The sequence below is a fragment of the Apium graveolens genome, chromosome 11 (assembly GCF_009905375.1).
Source record: "Apium graveolens cultivar Ventura chromosome 11, ASM990537v1, whole genome shotgun sequence".
Lineage (NCBI taxonomy): Eukaryota > Viridiplantae > Streptophyta > Magnoliopsida > Apiales > Apiaceae > Apium > Apium graveolens.
In genome coordinates this window covers 36,861,473-36,877,261 of record NC_133657.1, presented here as the reverse complement: position 1 = coordinate 36,877,261, position 15,789 = coordinate 36,861,473, and the positions used below count along the sequence as shown (strand labels likewise).

The 15,789-nt window shown below is 35.9% G+C and overlaps 1 non-coding gene across 1 annotated transcript; it reads right to left on the bottom strand.

Annotated features, from left to right (window-relative positions):
* Positions 1–6,267: 6,267 nt before the first annotated feature.
* On the bottom strand, positions 6,268–6,374 carry LOC141699055 (small nucleolar RNA R71). The gene has a single exon (XR_012565545.1). It is a non-coding gene; the product is annotated as a small nucleolar RNA R71 (small nucleolar RNA).
* Positions 6,375–15,789: the final 9,415 nt, after the last annotated feature.

The window sequence follows — 15,789 nt, the reverse complement described above, 5'->3', positions numbered from 1 at the left end:
AACTGCTGCAGATTCCGACGAGCTCGGTTTCTAGGTCAAAACACAACCGTTTGATTCGTTTCTTGGTGGGTTTTCATTCAAAATCACTCCAGGAACACAATCACGCCAACAACTTCGTCTAATAACCCAGGGAACCATTTCTCCGATCAAAATCATAATATTTCCGGCCAAAACTCAAAGTACCGATTTCGTACACCAAAAATTACACATAATAGCTTAAAATAAAGCTTATTAACTCTACAATCTAACCCCTATAATCAAAATAACCTCAGATTCATACAAAATCAAAAACGAACTAAAATAAAATTGTATAAACTTGAAACTAAGAACTAACACTTAGGACAATCTTTTGTTGAAATAAATAGCATAAATCGACTGTAAACAAGTATATACAACTATATCAAGCATCAAAATCAACCCAGAACCCCATAATCAAAAATCCCCAATTTCAGTCCAAGAACCCTAAAATACAAATTGAAAATCTAAACAACAAAACATGAAATTGATGGTAGGAATAGAAAGTACAGATCAAGAGCTTTGTTTTGGTTACTCACATGATTGAATTGGACAACAGAATCACCTTCAAATCTAGAGATTAATTCTGCAGTTGTTCTTCACCAACAAACTAATTTCTTGATTTTCTGGATTTTTAATAATAATTAACTAATTAATTAATAATAAAACAGCTATTTATAGTACTGAAAATAATACCCCTAAATAAAATTAAGGGGCTAATTACACTCTTAATAAAAATATTTGGCCCCAATTTTTATAATTTTTGGGTATTAATATTGAATTTTTAAATATCCAATAAATACAAAATAAATACTAAAAATTCCCAAAAATTGTGAAAAATACAAAAATACAAAGAAAAATGATATATAATAATTTCATGATCATATACAAATAAAAATGTGATTTTTGTGGGGTTTTTGGTAGCCGAAGGGGTCCGGCAAAGTCGTTTTTCGCGAAAAAGGTCAATTTGTAAAACGTCTAGGGGTTCAGAATAGCGATACGGTATAGGGCATTTTTGGCAAAATAGGGCCAATGATTTTGTTTGAAATACGGGCTTTTAAAATACTGTTTGAGCTGTACGGGTTTTGATATAAAATATATAACTTGCAATAAAACACTCAATAAATGTCCGAAACATGTTCAGATCAAAACAGACAACATGTAGCACATAACGATTAGGGTTTAATGCCTCAACACAGTTAATCACATAATAATACACATAATTTATTATTATTATAATATAATGCAAGCGTAATTCCTCGGTCGTTACACTTGTCCACCAGAGCCACAATGTTGTTCTTGTCATAGACAAATCCAAACTGAGACATAATCTTGACTATGGGTGTCATTGTCGTGATTGAAAGCAGTTACAGAGAAAGAGGGTTTTTGGAGATGAAGAGAGTAAAAATTGCTTTGAGAAAGATAAAAGTAATATGAAAAATGAAAGGGGACTTTTAGATTTTCTCAGATATAAACGAGTAAAAATTAAAAAAACTACAGTAAAGTACCCAATGAAAATTGCCAAAAATATCCGTTTAAAATTAAATAACTATAGAAATTCTAAATAATATCCATCCACATATACATACATACTGTAAGTAAATTCGACGGATAAGTTGTAGAATTAAGGGCTACGATTAAAGCAATTCAGCAGATATAGATTAAACACATATCCGTCGAGATATGAAGTACCCAGAAAAATATTTTTTTTTCAACAAATAATAAAATTTAACGGATATTCATTTTCAACGGATAATGAACATCCGCCGAGATATAAATTTTGACTTGGCCAAAATTTCATCTTTTAGAAAAAAATCAAATTTATTTCTGGCTGCATTACAAATTGCTTAGACATCAAAATAACTTAGGAATAATTAAGCATACCTAACTCACTTACCAACCCAATGAAGGTGGACTCATCAAGTGGCTTGGTAAAGATACCTGCAAGTTGCTGCTCACTTGGAACAAAATGTAGTTCCACAGTACCATTCATGACATGTTCTCAATTGAAATGGTACTTGATATTAATGTGCTTTGTCCTTGAATGCTGTATAGGATTTTTAGTAATAGCAATGGCACTTGTGTTGTCACAGAAAATTGGAATCTTGTCCACATATAGACCATAATCCAATAGCTAATTTTCCATCCATAAAATCTGTACACAACAACTACCAGCATCAATATATTCATCCTCGTCTATGGAATTAGAAACTGAATTTTGTTTCTTACAAAATTAGGACACTAGCTTGTTTCCTAGAAACTGACAGGTTCTTATTGTACTTTCTGTCTATTCTACAACCTACATAATCTGCATCTGAATAACCAATTAGATCAAAACCAGAATCTCTAGGATACCAAATTCCAAGTTTTTGGTAATCCTTTGAGATATCTGAAAATTCTCTTAATAGCTACTAAATGAGATTCTCTAGAATCAGCTTGAAATCTAGCACAAAGACAAGTGGCAAACATTATATATGGCCTACTGACTATTAAAAATAAAAGTAAACCTATCATACCTCTATAATTTGAAATATCTACAGACTTTTCAGTTGTGTTTATTTCAAGAATAGTGGCAGTGGCCATAGGAGTTATTGTAGATGTACAATCTATTAAGTCAAACTTCTTTAAAAGACCATGAATGTATTTGGTTTGACTAATGAATATTCCATAACTAACTTGCTTAACTTAGAGACCAAGAAAGTAAGTTAGTTCTCCCATCATGCTCATTTCTTATTTACTTTGTATTAGTTTGGCAAACTTTTTACAGAGTTTTTCATATATAGAGCCAAATATAATATCATCTACATAAATTTGAACAAGTATACTAGAGCCATTAACATTTCTAAAGAAAAGAGTTTTGTCAACAGTACCTCTTGTGAAATGATTTTCTAAAAGAAATTTTGAAAAAGTATCATACCAGGCTCTAGGTGCTTGCTTCAATCCATAGAATGCCTTCAAAAGTTAGTAAACATATTCTGGAAAGTTGGGCTTTTCAAAATCAGGAGGCTGACTGACATAGACTTCCTCCTCCAAATCTCCATTTAGAAAGGAACTCTTTACATCCATTTGATAGACTTTGAAATTGGCATGGGCTGCATAGGCTAAAAAAATTCTGATAGCTTTAAGTCTTGCAACAGGAGCAAAACTTTCATCAAAATCTATCCTTTCCAATTGACAATAGCCTTTAGCAACCAATCTGGCTTTGTTTCTTATGACTACGCCATTCTCATCCATCTTGTTTCTGAATACCCATTGGTGTCAATAGAATACTTGCCTTTTGGTTTGGGTACCAGCTTCCAAACTCCATTCCTTTCAAATTGGTTTAGCTCTTCCTGCATGGCTAAAACCCAATCAACATCCAACAAAGCTTCCTCTACCTTTTTTGGCTCTTCCTATGACATGAAGCTGCTTTATAGACATTCATCTTGAGTTGCTTTCCTTGTTTCTACTCTTGAAGGTTCATCACCAATAATTAGTTTAAATGGGTGATCTCTAGTTGATTTTCTTTGTTGTGGTAGATTAGCTCTAGATGAAGAGGCCTCAAAGTTGTCTTGATGTGTGACTGAGTTTTGGTTAGAAGAAACTCCCCCTGACTTTGAGGATCTTTGACTTAAAGTTGGGGTCCTTTCTGTGTGTGATCTAAAATGACTTTTATCTCCTATTGATGGCTCAATAGATTTTGAATTTTGCCTTTCGACGGATGATGTGGTTTGTCTCTCACCGAATAATGCACCTTTTCTTTTAACGGATGTAGAGTTCTGTGCTACATTTATTGCTGACTTTTCTGCATTTTCCTTAGAAATTAATTCTTGATCACTTTCATCATCACAGTTCATCTCAACATTGTTAAATTTGAGGATTTCATGGAAACCTTCATCTTGCAGTCCTTCAATCTTCTTATCATCAAACACAACATGTATAGATTCCATAACAATGTTGGTTCTTAGAATGTAGACTCTATATGCTTTTCCCACAACATATCCAACAAATATACCTTTATCAGCTTTGGCATCAAACTTTCCATATTGCGCAGTTTGATTCCTTAGAATGTAGCATTTGCATCCAATGATATGAAGAAAGTTAAGTGTTGGTTTCCTGTTCTTTAACAATTGATAAGGAGTCATGCATTTTTCTTGGTTGACCAAAGAAATATTCTGAGTGTAGCATGCAGTATATATAGCTTCTACCCAAAAATAAGTTGGTAACTTTGATTCTTCTAGCATCGTCCTTGTAGCTTCAATAAGAGACCCATTCTTGCTTTCCACTACACAATTATTTACTGGAGTCCTTGTTGCTGAAAACTTATGCATGATCCCATTTTCTTCACAAAACAACTGATAAGTGGATTTTATATCTACTTGGAATGCTTCATTACAAGCTTAAGTTGGTGTTTTGGATTCAAGTTGATGGTATTTTTGATGTGTTTTTGTGTTATTGCATTTTAGGCATCCGTTATATGAAGAAAGGAGTTTTTCAAGGAAATATACTGAAAAGAGATCAGAATTGGAAGCCTAGACCATTCTAAATTTTTAGAAAATCTCATTAGATTCACGTGGGCAGTTGAATCGCCTAATTCTGACGAGCAGAACTCAAGATATAGCCAAAAGAAGATTTGTCAGAAAAATTCCAGAATGTCAGCGTGGCCACGCCAGAAGGCAGCGCGCCCGCGTCGCTGAAACACTATTTTAGCGCGGCCGCGCGGTCGTGCGGCCGCGCCCGGTTTCTGCCCCAGAATCCTGATTTTAGTCGAAATTGAAGATTTTGAGAATCCTGGTCATCCTGGAGCCTCTATATACACAAAAAAGATGTTTTTAACAACAAGGAGGCATGGGAGAGCAATAAGAAGACCTAGAGAGCACGAGAAGGCTACGGAGAAGAAGACTCTTATTTTCTTCAATATAGTTGATACTTGGATGCTTGTTTTCGATCATCTTTGAACCCTAGCACTCTTTTATTGTTTATTATCATGCTTTCATTGGAACCCATGGTGATGATGAGTTCAGTTATTAACTAATCGTTATTTTGGGGTTCTAACGGATTTACTTATGGATTTCTATAGTTAATTGTTTCAATATATTGGTGTGTGGTGATTGATTGATATCATGGTATTTGTTGTGCTTATTCGTCTTATGTGCATAGCTAACATATAAGATAATGTGTTAATCTTTATTGAAGCGACACTGAATTTAGAGATTTAGAACTTGCCATGCTAGCATAGGTTCATGTATTTGTTATGCATGATTCGTAGGTAATTTTAGCCATCTTACTTGCCCTATTTAACCACGATAGATAACTTGCGCATTAAATCGTTATGTTTATTCAACTTCTATCTCTTTTGTGGATGTTTGGTAGTAGGGTATTCGTACAATGAAAATTGGCATTTACTAGTTTTGTGTTATCTGATTAATGTCATCACCATCGCATACTAAGGTTAAGAACAATGACTTTGAATGAAGTAGTAATGAAGTTAGAATCCCATGTTTGTCTCATATAAGTAATTCAACCTTAATTCTCTTAGTTAATGCTATTTAGTATAATCTCTTAGGTTAATCAAAACCCAATTTGTTATTTATATTAGCATTGAACGATAGCCATACATTGTTGCATAGGTGCATAAATTGAACTTAACCTAAACTAGTCTCTTTGGGAACGAATATGATTTATATCTTATACTACTTGCGAACGCGTATACTTGCGTGAATTTTAGTGCATGTTTTCGCCCTAACAAGTTTTTGGCGCCGTTGCCGGGGACTCGGTGTTAATTTTTAGTTTATGTGCTTGTCATCAGTGGTCGTTAAAGTTCACTGACTCGGATTCTTTTACTTTCATGGTTTATTTGTTTGTGTTGCAGCTACTCATTACAATGGGGGATCCAGCAGCATGAACAAAAGCCTTGATGGATTTTCTCAAACCAAGATCAATAAAATTCAATCTAGCATTGTCAGGCCAGCGATCGCAGCTAAAACCTTCGAGATCAAGCCTGGAATAATTCAGATGGTGCAGAACTCAGTTCGGTTTAGGGGTTCTCCTACGGAAGATCCCAATACGCACATTAGGGATTTCATAGAGATCTGCGACACCTTCGAGTTCAGTGGTGTTTCTGAAGACGCTATAAAGCTGAGACTTTTCCCATTCTCTCTGAGGGATAGAGCTAAGTGCTGGTTACATTCTCTACCAGCAGGTTTTATCACCACTTGGGAGGATCTTGCTCAGAAGTTTCTTACAAAATTCTTCCCAATGGCTAAGACAGCTGCATTCAGAAATGCTATTACTAAATTTGCGCAGCAAATGGGAGAATCTTTGTGTAAAGCTTGGGAGCGCTATAAGGAGATGCTTAGGAAGTGTCCTCATCATGAAATGCCTGATTGGATGATCATCAACTGTTTTTATAATGGTTTGGGAGCACAGTCCAGACCTATGCTCGATGCAACATCAGGTGGAGCCTTATGGGCAAAGAGCTATGAGGAAGTTATGATCTAATTAAACTGATGGCTGCTAATGAATATCAGTATCCAACTCATAGATTTCCACAGGGCAAGGTAGCAGGTGTTCTTGAAGTGGATACAGCTACGGCTATCACTGCTCAACTAAAGGCGTTGTCTATGAAGATCGATTCTCTGGCTAACTATGGTGTGAATCAGATAACCAGTGTTTGTGAGCTGTGTACAGGTTCACATGCGACGGAGCAATGCGCTATATCTAGTAAATCAGCTCAGTTTGTGAACAACTTTTAGAGATCGCAGCAACCAGTTCCAAACACTTATCATCCTGACAACTAAAATCATCCTAACTTCAACTGGAGCAACAATCAGAATGCGATGCAACAGCCATTCCAGCAGTTTGGAAACAAGCAATTCAATCTTCCTGGTTTTCAGCAACAATTTGCACCAAGACAACAACTCCAACTTCAATAACAAACTCATATAGGTGCAGGTCTATATTCGAATGAAAAATCTGAATTGGAGGAGTTGAGGCTTATGTGCAAAAACCAGGCTCTTAGATGTCAAAGCCAGGCTGATTCGATCAAGACTCTGGAGAACCAAATAGGGCAAATTACTAATGACTTATTGAATCTGTAACACCCCCAGATCCGGGGTCGGGGATCCGGGTCATCACGGTCTTTCTTTCCACAATATCACTTCACTTAATTAATAAATAACCTTATGCTGTGACCCCACACTAACACACACCACAACCCGTTATAGTCTCAGAGATGAAATTTAAATAAGTACAAGTCTTTGAATCCACAATTTAAAAGTTATTACAACCCAAAATGATTACTTGATAAATTTACAGTTAATTGCCATTATCTGCCACAAGTTATAATTATACATAATTGATTCTCAAAAGTAGATGGTCTGATCTACAATAGATCTACCTCTGCAGCTATAGCAGCTACAACATCAACGGGAAGACACAGGACGCTTCCCACGCGCTTGCGCTGGGTCTGCTGGAGTCTGGCCTTCTTTCCTAACTGTTGTTGTGTGATGAAGAAATAAAGCAAGGGTGAGCAGCAAGCCCACCAAAATAATATGTATAATGATTTACAATATATGAGCCTACTCATAATACTCATGAAAGTCTTGGTCAAAAGAAATGAACCAAGTTGATATCTTAATGCGATGAAGTCGCAAAATATTCAGTATATATATATATACATATATACTTTTCAAAATATTGGAAGTCCTCTTCCATGCATAATACACACAGAATTCCAGTGTATAACTGTATAAAAATATCGTTGCAAGGTGATCTCATATATCTAACCTTGTCTCAACGTTTTTCTGAAAATCTTTGTCATGCATAAGATAATCATTTACTAGATATAAGTTTAAAAGATGAAGTTACAAAATACTCCAATATACTTATATCTTTTCCAAATACTACTTGAACTACCACCATTCAAGTTATAATTAGTTTCCAAAGTTCATCACATAGACGAGACTACAAGATAATACTTGAATAGATTCAACCTTTAAAATATCATCAAAATAAAATGAAGTTATGAGATACTTCATTTGATGCAAACATTATTTTGAAAACTTGACCCTGCCAACACTCAACAATCGCCCAACCGTAGCCTTTCTATCGAAGTGCTTTGGGTAGTGTTGCAGAAATATCCAATTGGATGATGAACTCATTACGGGAGTTTACCGCGCCAGGAAGACCACTTACGATGATCAGTCGTAGTAGTACAACCCCACCATTTTCTACATGTAGAGGAGAACCTGTCGGATTTACTTGTCAACCGAACACTGAACTCCTAAGGAATGGACCGCCTTAGCGGAACTTCCAGGCCATTTGGGCCAATATAATAAGGCTGGGCCGGCGCTACTCGACCACTTACGCCACTCCTAGTTCAGATGAAATCCATGACTCTGAAACGTAAAGCTCGTTTCCCCCTTTCCCCAAGTAGAAACTTGTTGATACGGCTCCACCAAGAAGTCGTACCTAGTTGGAAAGGAAAACTCACCGATATTTCCCAGGCGATGCCTGTTAATGGATTAACTTGTTCCAAGAATTTTACTTCCCGAATATTGGGTAAGTAATCAAAAACTCTTTTACCAAGACAGCAACCTTGTTGCGAATATAAAACACACCACCGAGCCGGATCCCCCAGGTTTTGAGCGAGTATTTAAATCCCCTTTTTAAAAGGAAGATCTTAAATATAAAAATAGTTTTGGGATCCGCTCTAACTTTTGAAAATCATTTTAAAGACTCGAAAACACTTTAAAGAGTGTTTGGAGTAAAACTGATTTAATGAAGTAAATCAGTCCCCAGAATATTTAGAAAATGTCTGAATATTATTATTTAAATAATATTCCCATAAAAAAATAATCTTTATAAAATAATTGAAGTAGAAGTATTAAAACTTATACTTGAAATGAATAGCAAATAATCAAAGATATACTTATACGAAAGTAATATCTTTATTTGAATAATCAAAAATAAGTTTGATTATTTACACCTTATTCTTTAATAAAATAAAGAATATATCTCAGCAAATAATCGGAGTCATAGATCCTCAAATGAGTATTCAAATAATATTCAATAAATAAAATAAGCTGAGTCATAATACCTCGAATGAATATTATAAATAATATTCATTAAATAAAATAAAGGAGTCATACATCCTCAAATGAATATTCAAATAATATTCAATAAATAATATAAAAGAGTCATAAGCCCTCGAATAATATTCGAAATAATATTCAATAATAAAATAAAGTTAAAGTTATCGAATAAACCTTATTCGATTAATAGTTTTAAAAACTATATCCATATATATATATAAATAAATATATATATATATATAATATACTCGGGAACATCGACTCCCGGTTTAGAAATATGTTCACCTTTTATCCCCTATACTAAGGGTATACGCAACTACTTGCTTATTTCTAGCATAGGTATTATGCAACTATAAGCATTGAAATCAACAGATAGATAACCAGATTACGAAACAGACATGCATATATACCATATTAGCATGCTCCAATATATCGCAAAATTTGCTAATAACAATCATGCAATATCACAAGATAATGCATATACATATATTTACATCACAACAACAGTATAACGGGTAGAAAACTTGCCTGAGCGACTGGGGGTTACGAATGGCTCGGGACGAGTCTGGTAACCTATAAACAACAAGTAAGTTGGAATTAAACCAAAGTCACTTGTAAATCTATACTCTAACCAACTCAGACTCTAACGCTCGTTTTGCGCTTACTGATTCTCTTAAGTCACTCGAGTACCCTCGGCTCCACCATTTTTAATAATTTAACCTTTACGAGTTTTAAAGCGATTCCTTCGCGAGTGTCTTACCAACTGCCTAACACACTTACCATAAATGTTTCATACATTAATTAACCCTTTTTGGTCTTTAACCTATGTTTCAAAGTAAGGCGAGGGGAAAAGTTTCGTTCGCGAAACGCCGTTACTTGAAACGGTCGTTTCTCCTAAACCGTGCATCGGAATCGAACGAACTACATATCAAAACGAAGCTCGTAACATGAGCTATCTAAACATGGCAGTGGTCATAATCTAGCAGGGGGTTCTCGGGTCCTAATGCTATGCACAAAAACAGTCCAAAGAAAATCGGACGTTACGACGGCTATGTTTACGCGATTTCCAAATTTTAAACCATACAAAACCAACCACAAACCAACCTCAAATCCAACATACAACCAACATCCATCCTTATCACATCATAACAACCCCAACCAATTCAATTTAATCATTCATACTTATGCTTAAACTTAACTTTAATCATACTTAAGTTCCTTTAAATCAAAACCACAACAATTACCATTCCATTTCACTACCAATCCAAATCCCAAACTCTAAATCATAACAACAAGCTACAATATCAACCCACTAATCAAAATCATCTTATAATATATAGGAATCTAGGGTTTGGAGATGGTATACCTTCCTTGAAGTGGTGGGTGGAGCTAGGAAGCCTTAAGAAGCTTGGAGAAGTCTTAAGAATGCTTGGATCTTCAAGAAAAACAAGAAAAAGTTCAAGTTAAAAACTTGAAAACACTATTCATTGTCTTCTTCTTTGATTAAATGAAGAAGATTGAGAAGGAATTAATGGCTTAAACTCATGATATAGTCCTAACTAAGCATGAAGATGATTAGGGAATTATCTTACCAATTTAGGAAGCTTGGATCTTGGATTTTGAATTTCTCTTGCCTTTTGAATAGTGAAAAGCCGTGAGCAATGAAGAACAAAGCCTTGGTTGCTTTTGATTTTTGATGAAAATGATTTTACTTGGCTTGGTTGATTGGTTTTTGTGCTTGCTTTAGTCAATTACTTTCTTGCCCTTGAAATTGTGTGGTTACAAAGCTACCACACCTCCTTCCTTCCCATGTCATGCTTATGTCATCCTCATGATGTCATCCTCCCTTCCTTGTCCTCTTTCTATTGGTTGGATGACATCCTTCCCGCTAATCCCTTTGATTAACTTCCTAATCGTTTGCCTAATGACCGCTGATCTGTTATACGGTTCGCTTAACTTTCGTTCTCGTTTATCGTTTGAAGGATCACACCCGGGATCTTATTACTTAGGTTCCCTTAACCTTTCTCAATACATTATATTCCTTTTTATGATCCTCTATTATAATCCTTTAATTTAAATCCTTTTTATCCTGTTACCTTATACTCAATTCTCTCCGTATCTTGTGGATTTCCGGGAAAAACCAAAGTGTTCGGAATTGGATTCTGACGATCTTTACATACACTTATATACTTCATAGAGTACTAATAATATCCCAGAATATCCATAACAGAACCCCTACATAGTGTGGCGTGAAAAGTTTTCTCATTCAGCTAAAACACTATTCACAAGGGTTACAAAAAGTTGAAAAATTTTGGGGTTATTACAGTCTCCCCTCCTTAAAAGGATTCCGTCCCGGAATCAAACAGAAAACAAATGGGGGTACTTTTCTAGCATTGTGCTCTCTAGTTCCCAAGTTGATTCTTCCACATTATGATTCTGCCATAGTACTCTGACTAGCTTGATCACTTTGTTCCGAAGCACCTGCTCCTTCTTATCCATAATCCTTACTGGCTTCTCCACGTAAGTTAGATCTGGCTGCATATCTACCTGCTCGTACTCCACTATGTGTCTGGCATCCCGATGATACCTCCTTAGCATTGACACATGGAACACATTATGAACTTGTTGCAAATTAGGGGGTAGGGCTAGCTCGTAAGCTAACTTTCCAATCCGTCTTAATATCTCAAAAGGTCCAATGTATCTTGGGCTTAGTTTTCCTTTCTTTTCGAACCTCATTAATCCCTTCCAAGGGGATACTTTCAGCAGTACTAAGTCCCCTACTTCATATTCCTTGTCCTTTCGTGTCAAATCAACATACTTATCATGTCCATCTTGGGCTACTACCAGCCGTCCTCTGATTAGATCTATCATATCCTTGGTCCTTTGGACTACTGCGGGTCCGAGCATCTTACACTCTACAACTTCATCCTAACATAAGGGAGATCGACATTATCTTCCCTCAAGAATCTCATAAGGCGACATCTCGATAATGACATATGATCTATTGTCGTAAGATAACTCAATCCGAATTAAGTGATCATTCCAAATTCTTTCAAGTCTATTGCACAGACTCTCATTATAGCTTTTATCATTAGAACTTTTGCTTCTCAATACCCATTCTTTTCCAGTTCGTAATCGCTACTACCTTCCGTTCCTAATATTATACTGGTTATACTTTTGCTCGTTAGCGTTCTATAACCTTTTAATAACCACGTCAACCTTAGTATCACGAATGTGTTCCCATTCCGCATACTACCACCACTTTATTACTCCTTTTTCAGTTGTTTCTATTTTCCAAAATTTGATCAATCAAATAGAAGTAAAGGAATTTGTTGAGAGATCACTATGATCATGAACACTTGTTATATCGCATAGTTAGTACAGAAGGTGGCCAGCCTTTAGTACTTGACAAGCAATTAAACAATAGCTGGTATCCTACTCGGCTTCTATCACACAGATAGATAGTCATTCGGTAATACCTCCCCTTCTGGAAGGGTTGTTCTTCTCAGCTTACACGAAATGAAAAGAAGAGAAAAGAACGAACTGAAGAGAATTGTATATATGAAAAAAAATATACTGCCACAAAATATCTGGCTTGGAACCTACCTCTGAACTATAGAGGTTTATCATAGAAGAACAAAACATATATGTATTTATATCAGCATCGAGCATTATAGCCTCGTATTTCACGTGCCTAAATATTTTCGCTATCCCGTCCATCATTCTATGGACCCATGCTCTTCCTCGAGCTTATACACAATTACCTTTGAAACTCCCTCGACATCGAAAATTGAATCTGGGATCTCATTCTAGACATCATCGTTACTCGAATTCTATGCTTGCATCGCAACCTTCCTCGTATAATAATACGACTCTCTATTGATAAGAAAGAATAATAATTCACTATGTAGATACTCTACTTAATTAGTCTATTAATGATGACTTATACACTACCACGACCCGATTAGTGGTACTCAATCTCAACACCCATTCCAATACAACTCTCACGGTTGTAATCAGCTCAATACTCGCAGAATCATTGCTGCCTCACTATGGTCCACCACTGACCTACTGTCGTCATTCATTTTCCATGAAGTCTTAATAGCTAACCATACGGAGTCCATACAGGTCGTATCTAATTCCTTCTAAGGAGGTAACATAATCACCATTTCTGATTCATGAAGAACACTCCTGATCCTGACATACATACATGACATGAAGCAGATAAAATTGCAGAAGAGTTTCAATCAAAGCAACGATAGCTGGTTAATACCATTCTTAATCATACGCCCTAAATAGAAGAATTAACTCAAGGGTTCATCTAGTCCTTTTTGAAACATGGTCCTGGCTTATCTCAAGATAGGACCTTCTAAGATAGATAGCCCGTTCATGGCGATTACACGAATTAAACCTTTACCAACTACTATTACGGTTGGGTATTGCACAGTCATCAGAAGGAATGTCAATCTTCCAAACCATAATTCAACCTTCACATTTTTAACCATCATCACTGTATTCTTTTGGCACACGCGCCTATAATTATCCACTTACCTTTAAAGTGTCGGCCACCTCTTTGGCCTTTCCTGATAGTAAAATTTCCTTACAGTCAATGTCATTTTAACCACCTCCAAATAAATTTTCTACCTTATTTCCGATCACTGCTTGAGGGAAGATGTTTTCCTTAAAATCAGATGGGAAAAAGAAAGAAAAAAAAAATATCACCATTTTTTTCCATAAGTTATTGCCTCAGTCTTTAGAGGTTAATCACTGTCGCGACTGACTCTCGATCGTACTTAGAACATCTTTTGTCTTAGGTCCTAATTGCCCTGAATAATTTCGACCTTTACTGGTTCGATCCATACTTTCTCGTGGTTTAACACGTGCCCCACTTGGCATCATTATAATTATGTCATATTTCCTTTATCAACATTTTTATTCTTGAGAATTTCGAATATTTCCTTTCTCCTTGTAAAACCTCTAAGGTTATCCTTCAATCGTTCCTCCTATATTCCCTATATACAGGGCATATCAAAATACCATTTACTGATACTAGAACCATTGTCTATATACTTCTGAAAAATTTCTCCACTGATCCTTAAAGGTTATTATTACCTTAATGCTTTCCAATTCATACTGTCAAAACTCATACTATCCCTATCAAGGGTGAAATGCCAACCTTTATGCATTCCCCTAGGATTCGTTTTAAGTTACCGATGTTCTATCCTTAATTCCACCTTTAAAAAGGTACAAGCATCCTTCCATGGATAAATAAAGTCATATATCCCTGATATGGGTATCTTATTCAATCATTCCCACCTTGATAGTAAATGCCTAATTTCATAATAACATCTGTATACAAAATGAGGTTAATCAAAATGGCCTCCAAAAGATAACAACGGTTATCCGCTTTTCTTGCCTAATCTGGTAACGATAACATGGATGTTCTGGAAGATATTGGTCGTGTTCAACGTGAACTTCTTCTTAATAATTCCTTATTTACTTTTGTTGTTTATCTCAACAGTCATCTCAATGTTGGGATATCTTTCATACCTGGCATCTCCCTTCCTGGGTATCAAGCCACCGGTCTTACACTTCACATTCTTGAAGGTCACTTCCTTCATCCAATTTTCTTAATTTCTTACTTTCTTGTCTCCTCAGTCTATCCGCGTCTCATTATTTATCCTTCGAACTACCTCAAGGTTTCCTCGAATCCTCCCAACTTAAAGGGGATAAAATATATGTATCTCTTATACCTTCAACCATCAATTTAACTCATGGTGAATCACTCTCATCCGGACGATTACCTACTTTTCTATTTCTATTTCTACGAGTCTTTAGGGTTTCCTCATACCCAACTCCCTTATCATTCCTCAAACTCTCTTGCCTTTATATTCCTTTCTCTTATCATTATTTCATGAACCAACACAACATAAGCATTGATTTCAAACATCCCGTCATTCTGGATTCGTGTCTTCAGAACGAATCTTGATAACGTTTACAACTTAGATTCATAATTTATCATACTTGTCTGCCTTTGTTCTGGCTCTAAAGCTTTTACACTATTCCATAACCTTGGGAAGTACTTTCCTGAAAACAATTGACTGAACTTTAATCAGTTTATTATAATCTCTTGCTCCGTGCCTTCCTTGGCCTTTCACCGGCGGGTGGCCTCTCTCTTAGGAGGGTAAGTGACAAAAATAGTCTTTTGAGATTCGTCAATCATTTAGAATCTCAAATGATTCCTGTATTTCCTTTAGCCAGGCTCTTGCCTCGACTGGGCCAGCTTGTTCCTTGGAACTCTGAGAGCTTAGCGACTTAAAGGTCATGAAAGAATTTCCTACCGCATTGTTTCCTCAAGGTGGTGGTTAGGGATAATAGTCTAAGTTCTTTTTAGGCAGGTCCATGAATTTCCGTATAGGAGTACCGTCTCGGGTCTCCTTATCTCGCTCGACTTTTGTTTTCTCCGTCTAAATATTTCTTCCTACTCCCCATACTTGGGGTTATCTTATACGTTAAAATCCTCATTTTCCACTTCATTATGTTATGGGTTCCTTCTATCTTGATGGCGTCCTCCCTGACTATCACATTCAGGGTTTGCCCTTAATCTTATTCCTTGAACTATGACTTTCATCTAAGATCTCATCTTTAAGCTCTTGAACATTTGGAATCCAAATTCTATAGGAATACCTCATTATTCCCT